The sequence below is a fragment of the Lycium ferocissimum genome, chromosome 9 (genome assembly GCF_029784015.1).
Source record: "Lycium ferocissimum isolate CSIRO_LF1 chromosome 9, AGI_CSIRO_Lferr_CH_V1, whole genome shotgun sequence".
Lineage (NCBI taxonomy): Eukaryota > Viridiplantae > Streptophyta > Magnoliopsida > Solanales > Solanaceae > Lycium > Lycium ferocissimum.
In genome coordinates this window covers 59,371,010-59,378,873 of record NC_081350.1, presented here as the reverse complement: position 1 = coordinate 59,378,873, position 7,864 = coordinate 59,371,010, and the positions used below count along the sequence as shown (strand labels likewise).

The 7,864-nt window shown below is 37.4% G+C and overlaps 1 protein-coding gene across 2 annotated transcripts in view; it reads right to left on the bottom strand.

Moving 5' to 3' along the window:
- The window catches only part of LOC132031401 (protein NOI4-like), an 82,896-nt gene extending 77,116 nt beyond the window's left edge, over positions 1-5,780 (bottom strand). For both annotated transcript variants that reach the window (XM_059421344.1, XM_059421345.1), the window contains exon 1: positions 5,777-5,780. The gene's annotated coding sequence lies outside the window, so the exon portion shown is untranslated. The remainder of the gene's footprint in view (positions 1-5,776) is intronic.
- Positions 5,781-7,864: the final 2,084 nt, after the last annotated feature.

Below are 7,864 nucleotides of genomic sequence, written 5' to 3'. Positions count from 1 at the left end.
TATTTTCCATACTGAATACCATCAAAGAAAGGGTAAAAGTAAGTTATGGCTGAGATTAAACGATCTGGCCCATCTGCAGAGTCGTTGTTGTTCTTGGATTGGGCTAGAATTGTAGGCCTTTTGAACTTTCTTAGAAGAAATGGTGAGTGTCTTTTGAGATGGGAAGTGGAGGGTAAGGGTGTAATGGTGGTGGATAAAAGATTGGTGATGGCCATTCTTGAGGATGGCCAAATGATATTTTGTGTTTTGGGGGAGAAAGAAGAAAAAGGGAAATAAGATTGGAGGCTAGTAGGTAAAGTGATTGATTTTTCAGTAGTCGAGAATATGATAAAAATGGTCCCTTATGGTTGAGTATGAGCCCGTTTGGATTGGCTTATAAGTTGACATAAACTAATTTTTTGAGTGTTTGGCTTTAGCTTAAAGTCATTTTGTGCTTATAAGCTCAAAAAAATAATTAGACCCATTTAACTTGGTTTATCTAAAGCTTTAAGTTTGTCAAAAATAAGTTGGACTACTTTATAACTTATAAGCTGCAAGCCAGCTTTATCATAAGTCAATCCAAACGGGCTCTATATAGGTTCACAATAGTGCTTTAAGTATGTACTTAATAATCTTGGTCCTTTTAAGTTTGTCAAAAGTTGCCACTTTTAGTTTCTATCAAATTTTATCGAACTTTGTTGGTTAAATTTGACGGGAACTACAGCCAAAAAAAAGAAAAAGAAAAGCAAAAATTCACGTTTAGAAGTACAAATTTTGTATTTTCTAGTATTTTTAATTTATTTCTAAAGTGTGGTGCAGCTTTTTCAGGTTAATTTATGATATTTCTTAAAAAAATTTAGTGTCTAGTGTAGTTTTTTGTGTTGCATATTTTAAGATTTGATGAGACTTTTTTGGTGTTTTATAGTTATTTTTTTTTTTTTTTGCTTTTCACTATTTTCATCAAATCTAACAAATAGAATTCGGTATATTTTATGGAGACAAAATATGTTAATTTTTGGCAAATTTAAAGAACCAAAACCGTTGAGGATGGCCAATATTTGTTTTATGGGGAGAAAGAAGAAAATGGGATAAATTAGGATTGGAGGGTGGTAAGTAAAGTGATCTTTCAATAGTCTGAGAAAATGATAAAAATGGTATCTTATCTTTGGTAGTAGATTCAAAATAGTCCGTTAAGTATTATATGAGCAGTTTTTGATTCTTTAAGTTTCTCAAAAGTGAGCGCTTTTGATTTTCATAAGATATTTGTCAAACTCTAAATGTTAAATCTAACGGAAGCTCTAGGAAAAATTTAACCAGAAACACCAAAAATTTTCGCCAAAATCTTACAAATCGCAAAGATCAAAAACTATACTAAACACAAAAACGTACCAAAAATGAAAGAAATTGCACCTCTAAAAGTTTCACGAGACTCTTGAAATAGACCAAAGTAATATAAACTACAAAATCAGTACTTCTAAATATGAGTTCTTGTTAAATATTTTCTATTTTTGCAGTTGCGGTCAAATTTAATAATCTATTTGATAAATATCTTACGAAAACCAAAAGTGCTTACTTTTGACAAACTTAATGGACTAATACTGCTCAAATGATACTTAAAGGGCTATTTTGAACCTACTATCATGATGAGGGACCATTTTTATCATTTTCTTGTGATTTTTCAGTAGTCCATTGAGAATCCTGATTGAATTCCCAGTGGGGTTACCGGGGCAGAACCAAGATGAAATTCCTTTGGTAAAAAATTACACTGTATATACAAAGTGAAAATTATTTTTTATGTATATATAACAGACGTTGAACCCCCTTGGTTTCTTTATTTGTCTTCTTCTTTATATTTTTGAACACCCTTTAATAAAATCTTGACTCCGTCACCATCGGGTTCTGTTGATATCAACCCAGACATCCAAAGCCAATGGAACCACCAGTGCTATATCCCAATTTTAACTTGGAAAAAGGAAAAAGAAAATAACTCAAACTCAAATATATACGTCAAATATATTTGTCACAAGTTGACTATATTTTATTTTTAGCTATTGTCAACTTATTAGAGCACAGCTCCTTGAACCCATTTGCACATAAATTCAACCAAATGTTACGTGGTTAATTGGCGAACTCGGAAAAAATTCTTTCAAAATTTTCCACGCTTCACCGTCTAATGGGTGACACATAACAAACACCAAACTCCTTTTTAAATTTTTTAATAATATCATCTCATACAAAGAGCGGAACTGAATAATGCATATTACCCCTTTAACCAAAATATTGTAGATAAGTAAAGCATTGATTTAGGGTGTGTTTGGTATGACAGAAAATGTTTTTCCAAAAAATATTTTTTCGAAAAATAAGTGATTCTCCTACTCATTTTCTTGTGTTTGGTACACAAGTTAGAAAATGTCATTTTAAGAGCATTTGCATATACTCAAAGCAGAATCAGTCACAAGTTTTTGAATTTGGAGTGCAACTTTTGTTTGGTGGTGAGTACGGGTTGGGAGGGGTGGTGGTGATGGAAGGTAGGGCGGGGGTGGGGGGTGGCATGGGGGTGGAAGGTGGGGAGTGAGAGTTGTGGGTTGGGTGGCTTAGGGTGGGATGTGGGATGTGGGGGTGGGGTTGGAGTGGCGGTGAGGTGTTGTGGGGCGAGGTTTGGTGAAATCCCTTGGTGTGCTTTTATTAATCCGGAAAATGTTTTGCCCCAAATTTTTATGAAAAACATTTTCTCCTGTTTTGAGGAAAATATTTTCCAATATCTTAAGTGCAACCTAATAGGAGAAAATAAGAAAATACTTTCAGTCAAACCAAACACACCCTTAACCGCAACCTAATTTCCGTTGACATTTGTGACCGCCTTAAAAAACAAGAGACCACAAAACTAGCAACCGTCTAATGTTGCATCATCTCTACTTTCTCTGTCCCAATTTATATAATGCACTTTTCTATTTACTTTATCTCAGAAGAAATGATATTTTTTTATATTTAAAAATGATTTAACTTTAAATTCTTCAGGGTACTCTTTATGTGACTATTTATAGTCACATAAATATAAATGACTTGCTCTAAACAAGGTAAAAGTCTTTTGTCCTTTCTTAAACTTCGTTCTAATCAAACACAGTCTAAAATGACACGGAGGGAGTATAATATAGTAAAATTGAACGTTTTACGCAACAAACAATTCTCTGTATGAAAATTTCGTACATGTACACCAATCTTTTTACTCTTTAGTAACCATCAAGTAAGTGGATCTCCCAAATAGGTTTAACTTCACCCACAAGTCCAATCATAGGATTCATGCCAGCTTGGGAAACATCCCAATTAGATTTTTTTACTTATTAATTTAATTGCAAAGGATTAATTAGAGTGCATTGATATTCCCAAAGTGGAATAAAATTTGACCCCTATGCGGCTATTAAAAAATTATTCTCTTTTCTCTCTTCGTGTCACTACCTTTACTGCAAGTCACCCTTCTTCCCCCTTTAACCCCCTATGCGGCTATACACCTCTATTAAAATAATATTTTATGTTGCATGTTCAAGTCGTTTAGCGTATTCCCTTCTAGTGGTATAGGTGGTGGTAGGGTGACGGGGAAGAGAAAGAGAAAATAGTGATTCTTAGAAGAAATGATGAGCGTTTTTTGAGGTGGGAAGTGAAGGATAAGGGTGTAATGGTGGTGGACAAAAAATTGGTGATGGCCATCCTTGTGAGTTGAATTCTTAAGGATGGCCAATGATATTTTGTTTTTGGGGGAGAAAGAAGAAAGAGAGGAAATAAGATGGTAGTAGGTAAAGCGAAATTTGAGAAAATGACAAAACTGGTTCCTTATGTCTGAGGGTAGGTTCAAAATAGTCCCTTAAGGGGTCATTTGGTAGGAGAGATAGGATGGGATGTCATTATTAGTCCCATGGAATTGGAATTATCTCATGTTTGGTTGTTTGGATAAGTTATCCCATCTATATGAGATAACTTATCCCTCCTACTAAACGACCCCAAGTATCAACTGAATAGTTTTGGTCCTTTAATTTTTCAAAGTTTAATAGTTTTAGTCTATGTCATATATTTATCAAACTTTGTCGGTTAGATTTAACGGGAACTCTTAAAAAAAGACCCAGAACTCACATTTAGAGGTACAAGTTTTGTATTTTCTGTTACTTTTAATTTTTCTAGAGTTTGGGTGCGATATTTTTTTAGGTAGTTTAATGTCTAGTGTGGTTTATTATTGTTGCATATTTTAAAATTTGATGGGACTTTCTTGGTATTTTATATAAGCATTCTCGGGTGTTCACCCACTAATGGAAGCACGAATCAAATTGTTCGAAAGGCTAAGTGCTACTGGATTAATCCAGGCGGTCCCACCAAAGGTCGTTGAAATGGATTATTCCGACCAGATCAAACATGTGCATACTATTCCGGTGGAAATAGACACAGTACTGAGGACCGTATCAACTTAAAGCATAAAGTACAAGATTTGATCGAAGAAAGATAGATCACTCTCCAAACCACTGCACCAAATGTGAATACCAATCCGCTGCCTAACCATGGCAACAATACTATTCACATGATCAAAAGAGAGGAAGATTAGGCTGTATGCAAACCATTAGCTCGAGACTCTATCAAAACACTTGAGCAGACAGTGGCCTCACTCACAATTCAAGAGTGCTCAAAATTTAAGGTATTGATCCCCGCACCAATCATAACATTAGTATCCTAAGAGATGGTGTTATCTCCAAGAAAAGAATTTGTTATCCAAGCTGTGGTCGCCCATGGAATGAATCGATCGAGGAGATGTTATACTCCCAAAGAATTTTTCCCAAAGAGTGACAAGGAAAGAAAGAAACTTAAGGAGGCCCATCACTGAACGAGAAGCCGAAGACTTCTGGCGACGAATGTAACCGAAAGAATACTCCATTGTGGAGCACCGATAGAAGACACCAGCCTAAATATCAGTGTTAGCATTACTACTAAGTTCCCCTCAACACCGTCAAGCTTTGATGAGAGTGTTCGACGCAGCTTATGTCCCCACAGGCACAAGTAGAGACGACCTAGCCAACATGGTGTCCCATGTCATAGGGGAACATCAGATTTCCTTCACCGAGGGAGAATTTCCCAAAGAGGGAATGACACACAATAAAGCACTATATATCACCGTCATGTGCCGAGATAAGGTCGTGACCCAAGCGTTGATCAAAAATGGGGCGGGCCTCAACATTTGTCCTGATTCTACCCTCAGCCAACTAGGGTATGATCTCGGAAAAATCCGCCACAGCCGTACGAATGTAAGGGCATTTGATGGAGCCCAACATGATCCCATTTGAGAAGTAGACCTCTGTGTCCAAATAGGACCCGCTGAGTTTACCACCGAGTTCTAATTCATGAAATTGTTGCTAATTACAATCACATTTGCTGGGAAGACCATAGATTCACATGGTTGGTGTTACATCTCGGAAAAATTTCATGTCGCTGTGCGGTAAATAGACTAATGCAGAGTGAGATGTATAGGATGTCCCTATAATTAAGAAGGGGTAGTTGACGATTCTAATTAAGATTCCAAGGACATTTGAGGCAAGAGAAGAAATCTCGTGGGAGATAGTTAAGGTAGAGAATACCTTACCGCTAATACAAGCGTACCAACAGGTATTCCTGGTAATTTACGGGGTTAGAAGTTGAACAAATCGAATCGACGCAACCTGAACGAATTCAGGAAAATTCTGCAGACACCAGTCAGTGTCGACGGGCCATCGACATGTCGACGGACCATCACTGTGCACCGTCAACACGTTTCAGCAAACTGGAATCTGCAGGCGTGCCAAGTAGACGGATTGTCGACACGTCGACAGGACCGTCGACCTAACCGTCAAACCCCCCCCCCCCCCGAGCAATAGGGGAGTCAGTACATATAATGTACCAAGTATGTAAGGCACAAGATCCACAAGTACATAAGAATCATGAAAGACATCTGAAATATGAAAGCTAATCTCAATGTCTAAATGCATCTGTAGCTGAACATATGGGAACATCTACATAACTCTGTATAACTGAAAGTGCCTCTGAGGGCGTATGATATGCATAGGTCATAATATAACTGTTAGTGCTGTGGAACGTACAGCCCGATCCATATCTCATATGTCAGTGCCGAGGAACGTACAGCCCGATCTATATATCATATGTTAGTACCGAGGAACGTACGGCTCGATCCATATATCATCATCATCATCATCACCGTGCACCAGCTGATCAGGTGATAATGCGTATATAACGCCTATCCCTTCCCCATACCCATACACATATAATATACGTGTATATAACGCCTTCTGGTCAAGGGTCAACATCCATATGTATAATGAATGCGGTGCATAAGTATAATAAGTAACTAGAACTCTCGGAGTGACATAAGGTCATATTACATCCGATGGACATCTTTTGAGCTAACATCATCAATATATAAAATCTCAGGACCCAAGAACAGAAGGAACAATCATAGAAGGGTATAGGATCATCAAAGACTAAGGTACTCCTAGTGCTTCTAAGAGAGTAGAGTAATATGGAAGCTCGTTTACACGTTTGTTCGCTCTGTAATTCTTGATATCCCAAACGTGCACACAGCCCATAAAATACATCCAATGCCTCATAGGCTACCCATAAAAATACATATGACACACAACTCAGCCACACAGGGCTATCGGTATGAAAGGGGATATAAGACAATAAAGCTCACTTCATATGCCATATTTGGGCATCCTTCTTGCAAAATATCAAATTTATTTCCTAAGCCCTTCGTTAATCAATCCTCTTAAATAAATGTTCATATACTTATAAGACGTTCTTTTTGCATACGTTCCTTTACTCTCTTCTGTAATTAATCAATCAAATTTGCATTTCATTATCACTATTAACTCAATGCTATAAGGAACTCTTACCTTGATCCTATTCTGGAACTTTGATCTAGCACAAATCGATCGAACGGTGAATAAGGAGGTTCTCCCTTTTGTTGCCCATCCATAGGTTGCTCAACAACACTTAAATTCTTCATAACCATACCATTTATACTAATCCTGTCAGCTTGACCATCATTATCATTAGATCCCTGTTCTGTGGATACCATTAAACCTTAGCTATTTAGTTTTCCTGTCTGCAACCTCTCTCCACAAAAGGACCTGCTTCATTAAATAACCTATCATAACATGAGACCTGAAGATTGGCTCCCATTATCTTTTGGTTCCTCATCTGTTCTACTTATTCTTCTTGAATTTCTGAAGGATCAGTCTCTATAGAAGATATATCCTCAGATGGATCGGTCTTATAAGAATAACTTATCTCTGGAGACCTTGACCCACTCATCTCTTTTCCTGCAGAAATCATCTCTCAGCCGCAAAACAATCAGAGTTAGAGTTAGAAAATTCATATCCTACGACTTGGCTCCACAGGACGATCTAGAATGAGAATGAAAGGAAACCATCCTAAATGCCCTGCAGCCTCATGTTTAGAAGTGTGGAGCACTTCACACCCCTAAACAAGACTCTACTGGACACATCTTATAGACAATCCCAAGACGGAACTTCTCTGATACCACTTCTGTCACGACCTAAACTGGAGGGCCATGACGGGCACTTAACTATACTAGTCAAGTATCACCTGACATACATATGACATGAATATGAATATAGGCGGGCCGATAGGGCCATCATGTGACTCAAAATAATTCATAGTGAACATGCATATATCAACTGCTCTGAAAGACTCATCTGTATGAAAATACTGAACATGCTATATGAGCCGGTAAGGCTATCATAACCGACCGTGACGACAAATGCAATTTCAATTATGGACACCATCTGATTGTACATAACTTTCTACAAGCCTCTACTGGAAACATAACATA